Raw genomic sequence first — 21,119 nt, 5'->3', positions numbered from 1 at the left:
ACTGATGACATCACTGATGACAACATCCAGTGACTGTATGTTTCTGTAAAGTTAAAATATGTCTTACATATTGAAGAATGAGTGGATGTATAAGTGTCTGGATGAAGGATTTAGTAGGTGCATGACTGACTGTATGAGTGAGTGATTAAATGTGTCTCACTGAGTGCATGGGTTAGTGACTAAACTGTCTTAATTTGTGCATCATTATGTCTGTTGTTCTGTAAACTGTTGCATGTGTTGATAAGTAGCTATATGAGTAACTATATGGGTTATTGATTGGTTGCCCAAGTATTTGTATGGGAGACTGAGTGTGTGTGTGGGTGGCTGGGAGGTGTATGGCTCTGTGCATAGATGTGTGAGCAGTTGATTCACTAGATGTATGGTTTCAAAAGTGCATGTGGAAACAGCTGTATGGGCGGTTGACTGTGTGCATGAGTGTATTGGTGAGTGAATGGATATCTCAGTGCTACATGTCAAAGTAAGTACATATGTAAAACACAGTACATGTGAGAGTTGACATATATAAATAACTGTGCATAAGAGCCAGTGAATGTGTGAGTGGCTGTATGGATCATTGTGAACTTGTATCAGGGATTGTATAAGAGAGTAAATATGTGTTAGTATATGTTTGAATAAGTAAAGTTTGTATGACTGTATAGTTGAGGAAATGGAGGTGTGATTGATTCTTTGCATGACTGACTAGGTGTGTGAGTAACTCCATGGATGAGTGACAGTCTGTGAGTGTCTGTTTACACTGATTGTATCTAAGGTTATATTAGAGTCTGAAGAGGCTCATCGTATTATCACATGAATGATATCATCAGTGATGTGATCAGTAATGTCAAATGAGATGTCATCAGTGATGTCATCAGTGATGTCATTTGAGATGTCATCAGTGATGTCATTTGAGATGTCATCAGTGATGTCATCAGTGATGTCACTGACCATGTCATGAATGATGTAATATGTGACATCATCAGCAGTGGATTGCGGGTGCGCGATATATAGTTAGTGCAACTAACTATATATGGAATTTCAATGGTTTTGTGTGAGTAAAATAAAGTTTTGTAAATGCGAATTCCTAACTATATATGGTCTATAACCTATGGATTTTTCAGTGAATATATATATATATATATATATATATCTATCTATATATATATATATATATATATATATATATCTATATATATATATATATATATATAGATATATATATATATATATATATATATATAGATATATATATATATATATATATATATAGAGATATAGATATATATATATATATATATATATACCATTTATTCAACATCAAAAGGACACCTACTATAATTGTGAACAGTAAGGGGTTAACAGGGTAGGCCAAGAATATGCAGCGCCACCCCCTTTTGGGCTCCTTAAGTAACCTCATCGCTGTCAAGCAATGTATCATATGATCAAGCCTCTGGCTAGAGGCGAAACGCGTCATGCGGGCTTGCTGGGTGTTATTCGACAAACTGGAATAAAACACTGATTGCACCAGATTTTGGGTCCGACTTGTTCATTTTTTTAAAACAGCCTGAGCAGGAGTGACTGTGATGCAGCGTTAGCAGTGTCGAATGAAGAGTGAGGATTTCTGAGCACCGTGACCAGCTTCTACGGTGAAAGTCAGACCCCTCCCCTGTGGATTGGCTCGGCGGTAGGAAGCAGTTGATTCCCTAACCCGGAGCCACATCTCTACACAGCTTAGGCGAGAAGCACACCATGAGGAGCCCCTGGATACCGAGGGAATTGCCTGCCTGGAAGACGGGAGTCGAGTTCGTCAGCAATTGAGAAAATCTGATGGCATTGAGACAGCCCGGGGAAAGGGAGGACAGAATCAGAGGTTCCAGTGGGGAGTAACGCAGACTGTTTTGAGCGCGAGTTAACTCGGGGGTCCGAGGAAAAGGCGCTACAGCGGTCTCAGTGTCATAATCCCAATTTAAATCACCCGTATAATACAACTTGACAGTTGCAAGCAAACTATGTCCGCTGATACGTTGCGTGGCAGGGAGGAGGCGGCGGAGAATATGTTTGATAAGTCCCCAGCTGGGGAGTCAAACCCGCAAGGACATCTACCCTCAAATATCACTGTAAATGCTAATCCCACATTTAGAGACTTATTTAAAAAGATGGAAAACTTATGAAGAGGGAGCAATCGAAGTGGTGAGAGAATAAATCCCTTTCCCGGTGTTTAAAAGTCGGTGGAGTTCCGAGAGGTTTGAGGATAACTCTTGCTCCAAAATTTTTAAACGCCAGATCCCGCAATGCTCATTGAATGGGCAGAGACCAATTTGGAGTGTCAAGGCACATTAATGGGAATCCTGGTCCGCTATGCAGAAAGTGACCGTTTAAAAATACAAGCTGAGATTGAACAACTTGAAACGGAAATAGCGGGACTGGAACCGAGTGAGCAGGCGGACAAATTTAGGAGTGAAATGATGCAGAAGGTTAAAAAAGATGAGGAAATAATAAAGAAACGTAAAACATTCAAGTTTGAACTGCACCGCCTAGACTACCAAAAAGGCCAAATATTCACATATGCAAAGAAATATGAGAATGTGAAAGCCTGTGCGAGGAAAATTAGACAGGTTAATGTAGACAACAGAACTGTGTCAGTTTCCTCTACAGATGCAAGCTTAACATCAGGCAGTGAGGCGGAAAACAAGGCTGCAGGAACCTCCACGGTGGGGGCAGAGAAGCTTTCATTGGCGCAAGAAGTGAGCTGCCTGTGTCAAGACCGGCGCGATAAGTTAAGACCAAGATTCAAAGGGGGAACACAGGCAAACAACACCGGGCCAACCAAAAGGGGCTTGCCAGGAGGAAATGCTGCAGGTACAAAGCAACCCAACACAAATCAAGCAGCCAGGTTCCATTGGAACAAATCGAACCAGAAAGCGACCCAAAGCTAAACAAGCAATCTATTATTAACCTCACAAACATTACCCTCTCTTCCAATGATGAAATGATCCTAGGCCTAGGGTTATCTTATTGTCCGCCATCAGACTTCAATTATGTGGATGCAAGGATGGACTCATACTGATTTGTACGGAAGTTGAAACTTAACAAATTCTTTCTCCTTCAACCAAAAGGGAGAAAACCATCAGGGGCACAGAATAGTCCCTCTTTGTTGGAAGTTGGGGATTGTCCAGTTTTTGATGAAATCTGGGGTTTACAACAAGAAGGTGAAATGACTAGTAACTTGCCCTTAATAACATCAAGGGAGGACCAAGCTATGAGTTATACCCCGTTCCAACCTAAGTCAACTTTCCAACCAATCTTAACACAGGATAATCTGGAGGTCCATCATGAATTAATTATCAAGGAGCTCAAGCAACTATACATAACTACCAATAAGAAACATAAGGCAGCCAATAAAAAGAACCAATGCTATCACAACCTAATCAGAAAATTGGAGCGTGATAAAAATGTGATCGTCTGCCAAGCAGACAAAGGCTGGAACATTGTTTTATGGCCGAGAGAGATGTATGTTGCCGAAGCAGAGAGTCAACTGCTGGACTCTTCGTGTTATAAGAAAAGCAACTTGACAGCATTAAAAACAGCTTGGCAAGAACAAAATCTAAAATTAATGGCATGGAGAAGTGCCAAACTGTTGTCAAATGATGAGTACAATTTTATGAAAAAAGACCATCCGGTAATACCGACATTCTACTTAATACCGAAGATACATAAAAACATTAATGCACCACCTGGACGTCCGATTATTTTGGCTATAAATAGCTCGAGTGAAAATATCTCATGATATATAGACTTCTTCCTCCAGGAATGGGTGAAATGCTTGAAATCATATGTACAGGACACTTCTGATTTTATCAGAAAATTGAAGAATGTTGTTTGGAGTACGGACTGCTTATTAATAACACTCGCTGTAACTTCATTGTATACATCAATCAAACACTCTGATGGTATAAAAGCAGTAGAATTTTATCTAAACAAGAGGCCTATGAATTTCTCTGCACACAACAGGATGTTGTTATCAATGATCCAAATTTGCCTTGAACAAATCTATTATCTGTTAAATAACCAAATGTACCAGCAGGTTAGGGTGTCGTGATGGGGGCCTGCTTCTCCCCAAGTCTGGCGTGTCTCCACATGGTTCTGTGGGAGGAGCGGGTCCTCGCGGGCACCCTTAGGGAAACAATACAGGAACATGTACCCATATATCTAAGGTACATTGATGACCTATTTATGGTCTGGCAAGGGTCATTGGAAGAAGCACATGACTTTGTGGAAGAAATTAGCAATGATGGCCTTAATTTAAAATTCACCTCACACATATACGCAAGGTCAGTGGTATTTCCTGACACTGAAGTCTATATAACAGATACTGGTATAGCCACTAGGTTGCACAGAAAACCAACTGCTGGAAACACCGTATTGCATGCTTCTAGTCTGCATCCTTACCACCTGATCAGCAGCATCCCCTTTGGGGAAATGCTGCGGATCAGGTGAATTAGTAGTACGGATGCAGATTAACAGAAAGCCCAGGAGGAAAGCAAGGCATGTTTTCTGTCTCAGGGCTATTCTGCTCAAACCATCCAGAGAGCGATAAATCGATCAGCATCTATCACGAGACAGGAAGCATTAGCAATTAAAGACAAACCCAGTGTTCAGACAACAGGAGATACTACGATAAGGCCCCGGGTCATTATCACATACAGCAGACAACACAAGGAAATCCGGTGGATTTTCTATAAGAATTGGAACCTAATAACAGGGGCTCCTGTTATTGGTAAATACATCTTGAGCAAACCCAATATAACATTTAGAAAATCCACATCCATGGCAGATAAGTTAGTAAGTAACTTTCTTGAAAAGCCGGTTTCGGATACATGGGGGGCCCTCGGATGAGGGTTCAAGAAATGCACTGTCTGCAAGGCATGCAAGAACGGGTGTAACAAAACCCAATATAAGGTACCATTTAAAAGCGAGCCCGTACCGATTAAAAAACACATGTTTTGTAGAACTGAATTTGCAGTTTATGTGCTGCAGTGCCCATGTGATCTCCGGTATGTGGGTAGCACCCGCCTACCGGTGCACAAGCGGGTACGGCAGCACATGAGGGCCATTGTGGGGAAAGATCAATCATACCCAGTGGCCCGTCATTTTGAAAGTCTGCACAACAGTGACCCCTCAGTCCTAATGTACTACACTATTGATTGTGTCATGCCACTCAAGAGAGGAGGGGACAAAGATGCAAAGCTCCGATTATTGGAGACCAGGTATATAATTGAACTGGACAGTAAGGCCCCACGGGGACTGAACGCCAGTGAAGATCTTTACACATGTCTTTAGTTTTTGAGTAACAATATACCTGAGTTATATATATATGATGATTTATACTCTTTGCACTTTGCACCTCACGTCTCGCAGGAACTTTGAAAATATAAGTATGAAATTGTAATGAATAATGTCTGGCAAGTGGTTTTAGCATGGTAACATCTAAGGTGGTGTGAGGATAAATAAGAATATGAGAAACCTCCCTCCATACACTTTCATGATTTTATAGACATAGACAAATTTTTGAGTTATTATATATACAATTGCACTGTTTTGCACATAGGGTTAGGGTTAACGGTGAGGAATATTCAGCATACAATTGGAGTTCATATGAATTGTTTTTGAGAATAACTTTTTTAATACCCTGGTCTGTCTGTTCTTTTACAAAATAATGATGTCTTTTAATTGGATATGCACCTGGCTAAGGTAAAGATATATCATAGAGCTGTCTGCCGGGCTCGAGCTGACTACTATGCTAGAGAGTTCCAGGTGAGTTCCAATCCGTCCAAACTGGTCTTTAAAGTCTTGAAGGAGCTCACAGGGAACAGACTTCCTATTACGGAGATTTGCTCCCTTGCTCACTGTGAGTCGTTAGCCAGCTTCTTTGTGGAGAAAGTAAACACCATCTATCGCTCTTTTCCCAAAGCTGACCCTGACAGTACGACTTTCACATTGCGTACCTCACAGTGCTTGGCTTCGCTCCCCATACCATCAGAACAGGAGTTTAATCCCCTAGCTGCCAAGGTCAAGTCTGGCTCGCCGGATGACCCTTTGAGACCGGCCCAGTTTTTGGACTCGGCGTCTATCTGCCTCCCACCGATTCGACAACTGGTGGATCAATCCCTTACCACCGGGTTAGTTCCACCTAGCTGGAAGGCTGCCTGTGTCATGCCCATTATAAAGAAGCCGGGACTGGATCCAGTGAAGCCGGAGAGCTATCGACCTATCTCCCTCCTTCCATGGGTGACAAAGACCACAGAGGCTCATGTGAATAACATCTTAACGAAACATCTGACCTCTGCACACCTACTGGATCCTACACAGAATGGTTTTAGATCTGGGCACAGTACAGAGACGGCACTCCTATATATGGTTGAACATCTCCGCTCTGTACTAGATGCAGCTCAAACGGCGGCACTGGTCTTATTAGACCTCAGTGCCGCCTTTGACACTGTATCCCACACCATTCTTATCCGCAGGCTTGGTGAGGCTGGCACATCTGGCAAGGCGTTGGATTGGTTTCAATCGTTCCTTTCGGAACGATCATTTCAGGTAGTAGTGCCACCGTTCAGATCTAAGCCTCATGCCATCACTCAAGGAGTTCCGCAGGGATCGGCGTTGAGCCCCACTCTCTTTAACTTATACGTCCAACCTTTAGCGGCGGTTGCGAAGAGTTGGGGTCTCACAATGGTATCATACGCCGATGATACCCAGTTGGCGGTGGTTCTCAATGGGGACTCTGACCAATTGGCATCAAACTTTGCGGATGGTTTGAGGGCTGTTGCTGGCTGGCTTACTACCAACTGTTTACAGCTCAACGCCCTCAAAACAGAGGTGATGGTATTAGGGAAACATCCTGATCTGTGGGGTGCGAGCTGGTGGCCTAACGAGCTGGGACCCCCCCCTAAACCGGTCTCCGAACTTAAAAATCTTGGCGTGTGGCGGGACTCTAAACTAACCTTCTCATGTCATACTAAGAAGGTGGCATCTACATGCTTCGGCATTCTTCGTGGTTTGAGGCCGATCATCAAATTTTTCGATGCCTCCACTCGCCAGATGGTGATTCAAGCTAGCGTATCATCAAGGCTTGACTACGCGAGTTCACTGTTTCTGGGTGCCAATCAGGCGGAGGTCCTGCGACTCCAACGGGTGCAGAACGCGGCTGCCAGGGCCCTGGTAGGCCTGCCACGCTTCTGTTCAGCCCGCAGCACAATCTTTAAACTACACTGGCTGCCTGTAATCAGACGCATATAAATAAGACTCTGTGTTTCGCGTTTAAAATTCTTAAAACCGACACCCCTACCATCCTCCAGCACCTCCTGACCCTGTACACTCCTCCACGTAGCCTTCGCTCTGCAGGTCAAAATCTAGCACTCGTTCCACGCTTCCAAAAATGCAGACTAGGCGGCCGTTCCTTCACTGTGTTGGCCTCCAAGCTTTGGAACGCACTCCCTGTGCATATTCGATCTTTAGAAGATCTTTTTGCTTTCAGGAAAGCTATTAAAACGTATCTTTTCCCCCTGCCTTATTAAAATTTCCCTACTTTGTCTATTTTTGTTAGTTATGTTACCTTCTCAGATATAGCGCCGGGACGCCCCTTCGCTGGGGCAGCTGTGCGCTCAAAAAATCAATTAACATAACATAACATAACATGATTTCCAAAATGGTCTTTTTTTAATACAATGTTTATTAAGGTTTTTACAGAACTTGATATTTATTGCAAAATTTTGCACATAACATCTGCAGCTAAATTGCAATTTTTAATGGGAGGACTTTTATACTAATGGACACTTTGTCTTTTATTGTAAATAGTATATAAATAACAATGATTATTAGTTATTTTTATGCATTTTTCCCATGTTTTTCTTTATTGTACAATATTGTATATAGAGGGGTTATTTATAATTGCGTATTTTTGCACAGCAGATATTTTTGCACAGATCATGATTTTTTGGTATTTTAAACTGTGGCACTATGCCATTTATTCAACATCAAAAGGACACCTACTATAATTGTGAACAGTAAGGGGTTAACAGGGTAGGCCAAGAATATGCAGCGCCACCCCCTTTTGGGCTCCTTGAGTACCCTCATCGCTGTCAAGCAATGTATCATGTGATCAAGCCTCTGGCTAGAGGCGAAACGCGTCATGCATGCTTGTTGGGTGTTATTCGACAAACTGTAATAAAACACTGATTGCATTAGATTTTGGGTCCGACTTGTTCCTTTTTGAAAAACAGTCTGAACAGGAGTGACTGTGATGCAGCGGTAGCAGCGTCAAACGAAGAGTGAGGATATATATATATATTCACTGAAAAAAAACATAGGTTTCAGGCCTTATACAGTTAGGAATTAGCTTTAAAAAAAACTTTAAAATTCACTCAAAAAAGTTTTAGGGGTGTTATAGTTTGCTGGACATTTCACTCATACAAAACCATTGAAATTGCTCCTATATAGTTAGTTGGACTAACTATATTTCGCACACCCGCAATGCACTGCTGATGATGTCACATATTAGATCATTCATGACATGGTCAGGGACATCACTGATGACATATATAATGACATCACTGATGACATCACTGATGACATCACTGATGACATCATCCAGTGAATTCGGTTTGCTTCTTTATTTAAATATGCATTTTATATATAGCAATTTGCATTGAAGAATGAGTGGATATATATAAATAAATATTTGGATGGATATGTGGTGCAGGCAGGCTGTGGAATCTCCAGCTCCTATTGACTGTAACAAAGCGGAGCAAGTCCCCTGAAGGGGCTGTTACATCCAAGACAAAGTTTTTTATATATTTGAACAGCGCATCCACTGGGAAATCATTTCTGCACACCACAAGAACCAGAATGCTTTACAGCCACGCCCACTGAGGCAGGTATTCAAAAGGACGGTGCACAAGCAGCAGCGCTGTTTTTGCCTACGCCACTGAAGAAAGGTAATTCTGAAACGCGTCTGGCGGCATACGATAGAGATGGTTGTGCCCTCTTAGAGGCTTGCTTGCATACCTTCAATAAATGACTGTGAGCTGTTACTGAATTTAGTGTGATCATTCCTCGAAATGGGAACCTGCATTTGGTGGAATAAGTAACGGCCGTTCCCAGGTCGTGAGGTTTGGCCAACCGTATCTCAGCGGGTCCCTACTTGCACCACTCCGGTGCGGTGTTGAAGGAACTAAATGGAGTGAAAACCGAGGCAGGCTGTGGAAACTTCAGCTCCTATTGACTGTAACAAAGCAGAGCAAGTGCCCTGAAGGGGCTGTTACATCCAAGACGAAGTTTTTTATATATTTTAACAGCGCATCCACTGGGAAATCATTTCTGCGCATCACAAGAACCAGAATGCTTTACAGCCACGCCCACTGAGGCAGGTATTTAAAAGGACGGTGCACAAGCAGCAGCGCTGTTTTTGCCTACGCCACTGAAGAAAGATAATTCTGAAACGCGTCTGGCGGCATATGGAAGAGATGGTTGTGCCCTCTTAGGGGCTTGCTTGCATACCTTCAATAAATGACTGTGAGCTGTTACTGAATTAAGTGTGGTCATTCCTCGAAATGGGAATATATATATATATGCCACCGTTGGTAGGTGGTGGGGGATGTAGTGTAGTCCCTATATCCATGTTAGGTTATGCGCATTGAAATAACATACACTATAGTTTTGACATAGGACTGAGGTAAGTATGTATCTATCAAGTACATTAAACTTAATTACTTGTGTGTGCCAGCTAACTCAAAGGTCACTAGAAACTTTGTCGAATGAACAAGAAGGGATTAGTTTCTGACAACTGCATTAACATGACAACTTTGTTTCCTTTAGAGTTGAAACAATCTCTTCAGAGTCGTGGAAACAATAGATTACAGTTTCACTCAGTCAATCGTGCATGCTTCGTTTCCACAGAGTTGCACAGAAATAGAGAGACAGGCGTTTCAATAAAAAGGGTCAATTGAACAGTCTTCTTTCTCATGCAAGAGATATGAACTGCTACAATTGTTAGACAGAAAGTTAAGTATAATGCGTACAGCAGTAATATAAAATAATACTGCAATAGCATGGTATGTAGCTATGACACATATAAAAAAAATACATAAATAAAAGAGGCTAAAATACTCAAATGGTGCTTCTAAAATAATCCTACCCCAGTGTACCTAACCTAGGTCTAGTACGAGGGAATGAGTAGGTGCTGTTTTAGCTATAGCTTAGTTTAGTTTAGCTGTGCCAAGAATTGCCAAAGGTTTCTCTATGTTCTAATCTGCTCCAAACCTTAGAATGAGGGAGGCTGGTATCTCTTTCCCGGGACTCGATTTCTCACTCTCCGCAAGGGGAGTCAGAAACACTGGAGCTGGATTCTCAGCGGGGAGGATGACAGCGTCTGGTCAGTTGAGTACTTGACTTCCTTCGGGACGTGCTGTGGCGAGCCACGTCGTGCAAGTAGGTAGCTGAACTGCACCGTGCCTTGCTATAGCAAGTGAAGGTGCATTTACATCTTGAAGGTGTTTAGGAATGCCATTCTAGATGTAAAAGTTGGGCATAAGAATGTCATGAATGAACCCCTAACGAAAAGAAGTTCATGCATAATAGACAAGTTCTCTGAGAAATCAATATCCAGGCAAGGGGTAGTCTTAAAAGCTTAAGAGTCTGGTTTTCCAAGAACTTGTTGTGACATAAATGAACGGGTGTAAGTAGTCATGCCTGTATTTAGTTAGCATGGACTATGCCTAAATAAGGGCAGGATTTCTATGCCTAAATAAGGGCAATGTGAATTGTACCGATAAAAGGGCATGAATCGGGAAATTCATACAGAATCTAAATCGATACACAACAGGGAGACCCCCCGCCACCCAACCTCTCTTAAATGCATGGTAAAAGCATGTGTTGGTAAAACATACATGTGGTAAAAACATGTGTGCTAAATTGTGCGTGGTTAAGGCACAGTGTGGTTCAAACCTTGTTTTAAAGGCTGTTTCCCATGTATTAGCTCCAGGTTACTTCAAGCTTGAAGTATTATAGTTTCCCACATTGTGCATAAACTTTTTCTCTTTTCCATACAAACTTCTGTCCGCAATGGCTGTACCGTAAGGCCCTACGAATACAGGGGAAGAAGAGCTTGAAGGTGATCTTAACATTTCTAAGAATTGCAGAAATGCACTTACTATGAAATTATTAGATTATGGCATCTCATCAATAGGTGGGATGATTACCTTTGTGATTGAGGCATATGAGGCATTATGAACAAAGGTATTCTATTCTTTGGTGAGATTCCCACCCACAGATGCACGTACACATGTCTTTCATACTTACATTTCAGATGAGACACCTGAAGAATACTCTCCATATATGAACATAGATGTCCCGTTAACTCTCCAAGAACATATTAATTGGTTTAAAGGTGCCCTCCCCATACCATCACAAATGTGAGCCTCTGTCAACTCAGCAGAGAAGGAGCAACCAGGCAGGCACTAGATGTTTACACACCGCATCCAGAGATAGATGCATTGCAAGCAGCAGACATACGTACACTTCACATAGAGATAGTGAAACGATACAGAAATTTTACACAGTTCATAATGTGAGCACTTACAATTCAACCTTCAAGGATCACTCAAGCTGGTCAGCCGCAAGGAACAGCAACAAAAATCACCCCATAAATGCTGAAAGCGATTATGGGAAGAATGCCCACTAAATGTGAGCAAATACCATTCTGGATAGCCCAGAAAATAGCACAGTTGTGGTAGTGTTTCCCCACACAGACGCACAGGAAAACACAGAATATCAACAATTTGCTTACCAAAGGGAATAGCTACCCCAACAGAGGATTGTACCACTTAAGGTACAGTTTTTACTGCCGTTTATACCGGGAACATATGGTATCCCCAAAATAGCAGTCATACCAGAGGTATTGAAACAAATACTGAATGAGTACCGGCAGAACCTGCTCCAGAGCGGATGAAATTGTTAAGCAATTTCTCTAGGTATCAACGATTATATTAGCTAACATGAAAAGGGAGGCAGCAGCGGTGGCTATACGCCAACACCTGAGGGACTGCACTCCTGCACAACAGGAGTAAGACCTACCTAAGAAAATCAAAGATACATATGCTTCGTTGGGTAGAGATAACCTAGGAGCTGGAGCTGGACCTGTGAAACCACAATTAATGAGTAATCCTGAAATGGACAACTCAAAGCAGGCATCCAATTCTCCTAAAAAGAAATGGGACAACAAACAATCAAACAATAATAAGCAGAATGCATCAGGATCACAAGGTGGATCTCCTCAACAGGAGCCCTCTGATAGAAAATGTAATTTTAGAAATCATGACAATATTAAAAAACCTGACAAGTATCAGGATACTGATATACGTTCCTCTTGTTCCTTTCAGGGTTCATCAAAAAACCTGGAGAGAGAAGGACGATCAGAAAGCAGATCAGAAAAGTGAGCAAAGCCAAGCGACACACATTGCACTTCAGACTACATTATCAAACAGGAGGATAAACCCAAAAGTAAACCTACATTTAGAAATGAAGTTAGCTGGCCTTAAAACTAGAAATGCCCAGGTTACTGAGTACACGACTACTGAAAGGGGAATGGGCTTTGACAATGCTAGACAGCACAGCATAAATAACAATAGCTCTCGAGAACCTTATGGAATTGTCATGGAGTACCCAAAAGGGGAAAATGTAATATTACCAGCTTACTCCAACGTCTTTCCAGAGTCACCCAAACATACATATGCACAGTAGTGGGCCTTAGCGCTAGCTCCTGCACTTTACCGCAATCATGGAGGGCGGGATGCTGAGTCACCTCACCAAGAAACCGCATTAAAAACTTTTCTTGGTACACAGAGGCAGTACCCAATAAAACATGATGCAAAGAAGCAAGTCAGGGAGATCATAGAGCAACTTGAATACCAAGGTGTGATTGAGAATTGCACCTCTTCCATGACTAATCATTTGTTTCCCATAATGAAACCCAAGAATTTAACGGAATTTTCAGCAATTGGCTCTCAACGTCAATTCTGTAGATTGCCCCAACGGCATAAGAATAGCACGGGTTGTTTTCATCAAGAGTAACTGAGTAACTTCAAAATTCTGATGAGGCGGCATTGTCCTATGTAGATGATATTTATCTGACGGACTATGAATTATTGGCTCACTTGACAGGGTGAACACCATAATCTTGGTGTTCGCCACTCTGGGCTACAAATCTAACTTTAAAAAATTGAAAATTTCCGATTTTTGGGACCTGAGCTATGAAGTGAAGGAAAAGGCAATTTCTTTAGAAAAATGAGTGCTGCTCCAACCTTTGAAAACTCTGAAAGGTTTACAATCCATTTTAGGATTCCTACATTTTGGCAGTACATACATTTTAGATTACATATAAAAGGTAAAACCTTTCTACGACCTAATAAGACCTGATTTTTCAGTTCAATATTGGGCACAGGAACACACTGAAATTCTCTATTCCGTAAAAGCTGACATGATGGCGTCTACACACTTCACGTGTAAACACTATGGGGCAGATTTACAAGCCCTTGTGCCACTTTTGCATCACATTTCCCATGTTAAAAATGAAGCAAAAATGGCACAAGGGCCTTGTAAATATGCACTATGAATTTGGTGATCTGTGTAGTTGCGTGTCAATCACAGTACACTTACCACAACTTCTATGAAGGCGAAAATGAACTGCCTTTTGAATCCGCAGAAAAAATAGTGATAGCAGTACAAACTGCTGTTCTGAGAGGAAGAGCACTAGCTCAGGAGAAGCACATGATTGCTGTGACTCCAGTACCATCCTTAGAGGCTGTTACCAAAGCAATCATTCCAAACTCAAAAGCACTGTATCCATGTTGATACATTGGGCTAATTCTCTCACTGCACAGATGTAGACTACAAATTTGATTCTACAATAAAAACAAAAGCATTTCTGCAGTACAAACAAGAATATCCTCTCCCAAATTAAATAAGCCTCAAGATCAGGATGAATACATCATTTACACTGACGGATTTGCCAAGCCTGCCATAGCAAGTAAACAGTAATACAGTTCAGCATGGGTGATTATCAAGGGTTGTATGGGAGACGGCAAGTACCGTCCTAGCAATACACAGATGCAGTCTATAGGTGATTGCAGAGCACAGCTGGCAGAACTAAAGCCCTGTCACTGGCACTAAAAAAATACGGATCGGGAATTCCCCACACTCATTATGTGCAATTTGTTTCATTGTGTCTAGTCATACAATGAATATCTTCACTACTGGACTGGGGCGGCCAGAATAAGTTTCGAGATTCAAAAGGTTGCACATTAAAGCACAAGTTTCTATGGAAACAGGTGGTATAGCTGAAAAAATGCTAGCCACAGGCTCATGTACTTCACACTTTGGGTCATCAGCGTGTTGGCGTGCATGTTGAAGGGAATTCACTGGCTGAGTAAGCCGCCAAGGCGGCAGTGCGAATTGCTGCTGTTGCTGCAATCACTCTTTCTTGTACGAGAATAGATGGACAGATAATGAACACTATGCTGAATAACACCTCAGCCTTGCCCAAAAGTTTTCCACTCGAGTACTCCTACAAGATAGATGTGCAAAATATTAATTCCAGGAGTGGGGGATAGAGTAACACCAAACATAAAATCGCAGATTAGGATTAATTCTAGCTGCACACAAGGGTCTGGGTTCAGCATATGCGGGGATTGCTGCAACTATTTCACTACTGAAGCTGCATTATTGGTGGCCAGGTCTTACTAAACAGACCAAGGGTTAAGTGCAACATCTGCCAGCAGATGAAAGGCTCCACCGTAGATGCCCACCACAAACACCATTACTGATATCAGACAGACCTTTTGCATGTATCAATTTGGACCCCTGCAGGCGCTTACAATATGACAGGGCTTGCAGGTACATCCTGGTGGCAGTGGATTCTTGCTCTCTATTCCTATGGATTTTACCTCAGTGGTTGGCTGATGCCCGTATTGTTATAAAGGAATTGCGAGTCTTCATAGAGACATACACAATTGGCACATTACATTCTGACCGTGGCCCTGCGTTTATCTCATAGGCTTACAAAGATGCCATGGGAGGTTTGGATGTTGCATTGCGGTAGTCCTCTCCATTGCATCCCAAGGGAAATTCGATTGTGAAGGGGAAAAAACAGGACTTAAATCAATCCTTAACATCAAGGGTATTAGGCTCGGGTGGCAGTTGGGTCAATCACCTACAAGGGGGCCAGAATGCACCAAACAACATGCCAAGAAGTTCACTGGGGGGGGCGTACTCTACACTAAGTTCTGTTTGAAATTAAAATGTGGGTACCTGACCTCGACTGCAGCAGTACCGTGGCGGATGAAACACCATTCGACATTAATGATCATTTGGCTGCTTTGCAGGAACTCAATGAATCCGGGCATTACAAAGCAGTGCCAACACATAAAAGGCACTGCCACTGGGAAGTGAAAGCTGTTCTGGCAAGACCTGCCGGGGTCCCGAGATTCTACTTCACAAATGTGTACCTGTTGAAATTGAACTACTTCAATCTACAAATGGCGCACATCTCTGTTCGGCCTAACACTGACATCTATGTGAATATGTCTCAAATGGAAACATCTGCCAGTTCTACAAAACCTGCTGAGCTACCAAAGATGGATAGAACTGCGTCTGGCTACTTTATTGATTTTGATACTTTCTCATTAGATCCAAGTGAACCTGCGCTACAGCCACCACCTGTTTCCCACAAACAAAGAATTTGTGAGTTCTACCTTTGGCTGAAAAATACTTACTTTATTCCTCCCTGGTTACAACTCTGGGTTGCAATTGGTTAACTGTTTCTAGTCCTTTGGATTGATATAGCGATTGTCTTTTTCCTGCTCCTAAAATGCCCTGAGGCACAAAATGTGAATATGGTCATGAAACCGCATACATCATCACATTGTGAACAAAAGAGGGCTGTCCTTACTGAACATTACAGCAGTTCCCGTTCCAGAAGGAATCGTTCGTGACAGAGCTTCCTATGATGTATATGGTCCAACTGAACTTTTAAAAATACTACACTTATTTCAAATGTCTTTAAGTGATATCATCACCTCCAGTACTTTCTTTGATGAATGGGACTTTGAAACTGTAAATACTGTGCTGTTTCATTCAGAACAATCTGCTGCATTTTCAAACAATGATTTGTATGATGAAGCATCTAATTTTGACACCATGTTTTGTTACCAACGCTATGGTTATCAAATCTTGCACAAAGCAAGTATCCCACAAAATGTTTTTTTCTTATCATGAATGGTAACATTGCACCAAAATTTAGTTAATATACATTTGCACACAAGTTTGCTAATTTGTCTGGGTTTAACTCTAATGATTATAAGCTTGCACCAACACCTGCAAAGAAAAATATGGTCATTAACACGAAACAGAAGTACTCTGCTTCCTTTATTTCCCAACTGTCTTTACAGGGTTTCGAATTTCAGGGGAAACTATAGAAACAAAATCTGCCTGGGGACTAAAGCCCGGTAAGTTCAGGTAACTGAGGCCTTATTTAGAGCATGAACACATCTCATTAAACCTGAACGAAACAGTGCAACAGACTTTCTGTCTTTGATTAACCAAGATCAAAGACTTGAACACACCTCACATTCCTTCACTAACACACTTTGAGGGATGGCAAAATTACACACAAAACAGTGAATATACATTAGATACTATACTGCATGATGGTTCTTACAATTCATCAGACTCCGTTTGAAAGGGATGGTTGGTTTTGGCCAATAGACAGAAACAGGTATCATTCACGATCAGGGGTACCACTGAAGAGTTTAGTATCCATAGGCCTGACCGTTATGTACAAACAGTACACACAGGGTGGTAAAATCTTACAGAGGTGGGAAGTTATGCCTAGAGTGGCTAAAAACCTCAACACTGTCCCAGGTGAAACAACACCTGCCCTTAGTCTCAGATGAGATGTATCATAGATATTTTTAATAGGTTCCCAGAAGCCACATCAAAAGCGCTTCTTGTACGCTATTTAAAATGCGGTACGGAAATTCTCTCAGCAGAAGGATGCTGGGAGATTGAGTGAGAATGATGACAGGGTTAACCTAAAAAAGGCTTTGACAGTGCCCGACAATGGCATGACCACACTATCCTCTAGTATGTATTCACTGGGTAACATTGTGTCATCTGGGATAGATATAATGGCACAATATTTGTCTATTCTTCAACATGGACAATCGCAATTGCGATCCATTCTATTTTTGAGCTGGACTGTTCTATCAATACAGTCTGGTCACGTGCCCTGGCGCTACAATAACAGCACAACTCTGTTTTCAGCATACAGTCTAATGAAAATACAGATGTCAATATGCAAAATATACAATACTACACATAGAAAAATTTAACCAATTACCTTTCAACGTGGCTGAGTCACCATCCACAGAATGGTTAATTCATGGCTATATTAGAATGTCAGTCACAACATTTCAATTCCAGTACTGTCTACAGTACCAGCAGGGAGGCAGACATGAACCGTTATGAGACGAATTTACACATGAGTACTTGGAAATACCAAACTGATTTAAATACAGGGATGAGGATATTGAAGTTTTTCTCATTGGACTGTGAAACTGCTATAGGCAGGTCTCTACTTTGCAATGATAGTTTGCTTAACAGAACCTGCAATGCTTTGGTTGCCAACTTATCATGTCACTTGAAGGATTCCCCAGCTGCCGTAATTCATCCAGTGTTCAAGCTGCTTTCTAATGAAAACTATTTGATGCTGAATGATCAAGGTTGCTGTGGGATTGCACCAGGCATCGCATATCATGTGACAATATGTTCTAGGTTTACTTGTTGTGTGCAAGCATTGTATCCACCTACCCACACAGTTAGGGAGGTGATGCTATGGCCTTCATTGAATGTTTCCTTTATTTGGTTTGATTCTCTGAGCAGACTGAAAGCCATGCTTTTGAAGAAGGATGTGACCTTAACCTCAGCCCGAGAGACTTTTGATCTCCAGGTTGAAAGGTCTTCATCTGAGATACAGGCACTAGTCTGTACTAATTTTCTGCTCCATTACAGGGAAATGGTATCTTTAAGATGTCTGATACTGTAGTGTAGTTCCTATTTTCCCTATAGGCCCTGCGCATTGGAATAACATGAAAAGCAGTGTAGACGTAGGCCTGCGGTCTTCTAGGTCTCTACTGACTGTGTTAGACTTAATTTAGGTTTGCGCCAGCTAGCTCAGAGGTCACTGGAAACTTTCTTGACTGAATAGGAAGTGATCAGCTTCCCTGGCTCAGACAAGAAGGGATTCAGCTTCCGACAACCGCATTAACATGACAACTTTGCTCCTCTGAATAAGAGTCCATCTCTAGAGTCGTGTGAAACAATAGACAGCTATTTCACTCAGTCAGTTGTGCAGATTTACTTTCACTAGGATGCAGAGAATAGAGAGACGGGAGTTTTCAATAAAAGATATTATTTATTGAGCAGTCTTCCTTCTCATGCAAGAGAAATGAATTGCCACAATTGCAAGACTTGTTATTATGAAAAGTGCGTACAGTAAAAGGAGTATTACGAAATAATACTGTAAAAGCATTGATATGGTTTCTTAGCCATAAGATAGTTAAAATGAATAAAATATATACATTCATATATACATTGGCTAACGACCTCAACTGGTTTTTCTAACTACGCCTACCCCAGTGTACCTGACCTAAGCCTAATACAAGGGAGGGAGAATGTAGCAGTTTAAGTTAAGTTGGTTTTGCCAAGAGTTTGTTTCAAGAATTCTCTCTAAGGGTTTAGTCAGCACCGTACCTCTGGAATAGAATGCAGGAGGTCTGGTATCTCCTTTTTAGGACCCGATATCCCAGTCACCCGCAAGGGTAGGGTGGAAACGCCAGAGCTGGATTTTCTCGGCAGGAGAAAAGACAGCGTCTTTCTCAGCACGCCAAGGAGGAGGGGCAGCCTCCGTGGGCTTCTCGCATCTGCTGGGCTCTGCAAGGGGACAGCCGATATGCTCCAGTAATCACCACCACCGTGTGCTTGCTTAAGGCAACGTTGGTATATTTATACCTGAAAGGTGCCGAGTTTGACGTACGTTTTTGGACATAAGACGTCAATAAAGATGTCACAAAGAACTGGTCGTTCTTACAGTGCTCGCAGGAGTTCTATTACTAATCAAAACAAAGCAAGCGGGGTTTTCCCAGGTTGCTGGGGGTTTGAGATGTCGAAAGAACTCGGTGTGCTATCTAGGAATCTAAGGAAGTGGCTTCTGCTGTGTCATGGACTGTCATGAACTGCAGAGACGAGTTACTGAAATATGGCTCTGATCGTTATGCCATTATAGGGATATGTATTGATTATAGCCGTATAGGGGCATGAGGTCACAATATTGATCGGGGTCCTAGATAAAACACAACAATACGAGGGGTATTATGCACCGATTTAAACACATAGTTTCTGGACTGGTAAGCACCTTTCATTCAATCTTCAGAGTTATCCCAGCATTTATACACTCCATATTGCGAAGAGTTTTTGGAGGGCTTCTGCTAGTCCTACTACTTGTATCCTGGTTTCAATTTTCATGCTATGCAATGGACAGCCCAGTTCCTCAAGAGATGGAAAAGGCACTCCTGGTGCGACGTTTCTGTGAGCGCATGGTACTCCATTTGGGCACAGCTCAGCTTCAGATGCTAAGCGAGCATTGGATCCTATTATTCAGACCAGTCTGAGTAGATTGCATCTTGCCTGTTCTCCACTGCCTAGTCTGCGGATACAAATGCATGTAGGACATTTGTCTAACACTTTCACCATTTGCCCCACTAGATGTACATGTATTAGAGGACCCCTTATGGCCCACGTATTACAGTGTCCTCAGCATATTTCCATGTTGAGGACGGCATTCCAAAAGCCTTCACAGGAATGCTTAAGCTTCTGTCGGAACAGACACCCCTTCATAACTAGCACACATTTTTTGAGTGTTTCCTCTACGGCTGCTGAGGGAAATGAAGATGATCACCTTTGCTCCATTGACCTGATACAAGAGGTGTTACACGGAACATCGTCTGCGAATGCAAGCAACAGTGTTGTTGCATCTCCCACACAGGACTCATACACATTTGGCTCTCTGTGTGATGGGAACAATACAGCCTTTTCCCAAAACAAGCCAAATTGGAATTCAAAAACATTGTGTTGTTTTATTTTCCTCCTGCTCTCACTGAGCACCATGGATTTCGATGTGCTTAATTAATCTAACAGTATATTGACTATTTAGAGGACTTATAGAGCTTTTTATTTTAACAATTTCACATAGTTTTTTAAATATACCATGATTTATTTATATTTTTACTCCAGTTTTTATAAAAATGTTTTTTATGCTTTTTAGACATGCATATTTGAGCATTAGTTGACCTTATCATACTTCAACTGAGGAGTGGGTGTTATGTACCCCAGTGTGCCCCAAAGTAGGCCTTGGTAGCTGCACAACCTTTTACCGACATTTGTCCTACCTTGCTTTGCATAATGGTTCTAGCGGTTTCTTGAAAACTAGCCTAATTTATTATGCATGAGGGTTTTTAGAAAAGTTGCAGCACATGACTAACGTAATATTCATCCTAGGGTGAAATACCTACTTTGAATAATCACAGTTATTGTTCCAGGTTCATTCAAATAATCATACTTACACCAAATCGATTATGTAAGGAAACCTGAGGCTATCTTTATGGTGTAAAAGAGCCATAACAACACTAGACATGCAGAAGAGAAGCTTCCCTCCGACACTAGATGCTGTGGTCCCGGCCTGCAGAAGCTACAACACGCAGCGGTCTGACATCCCTTGTCAGGTGTCCAACTCGAGGCAAAGAGGGGGTCCTTTGTTTTGTCCCATCAGGTAACTGGGTTGGTTCTTTACTAAGGGATGCTTGGCTTTACACCCACATATATGCTAGGTACACTTAGATACACTTAGGCAGGGTTTTCATGTTAGGAGCACGCTTGATTACTGCCATGTATCCATATGCCTGCATAAATTCACTGTTTTAGCACCATGGTAGAATTCTACCTTTTATTTCCTC

The sequence above is a fragment of the Lissotriton vulgaris genome, chromosome 4_1, assembly GCF_964263255.1.
Source record: "Lissotriton vulgaris chromosome 4_1, aLisVul1.2, whole genome shotgun sequence".
NCBI classification, from domain to species: Eukaryota; Metazoa; Chordata; class Amphibia; order Caudata; family Salamandridae; genus Lissotriton; species Lissotriton vulgaris.
This window is presented reverse-complemented; position numbering follows the sequence as displayed.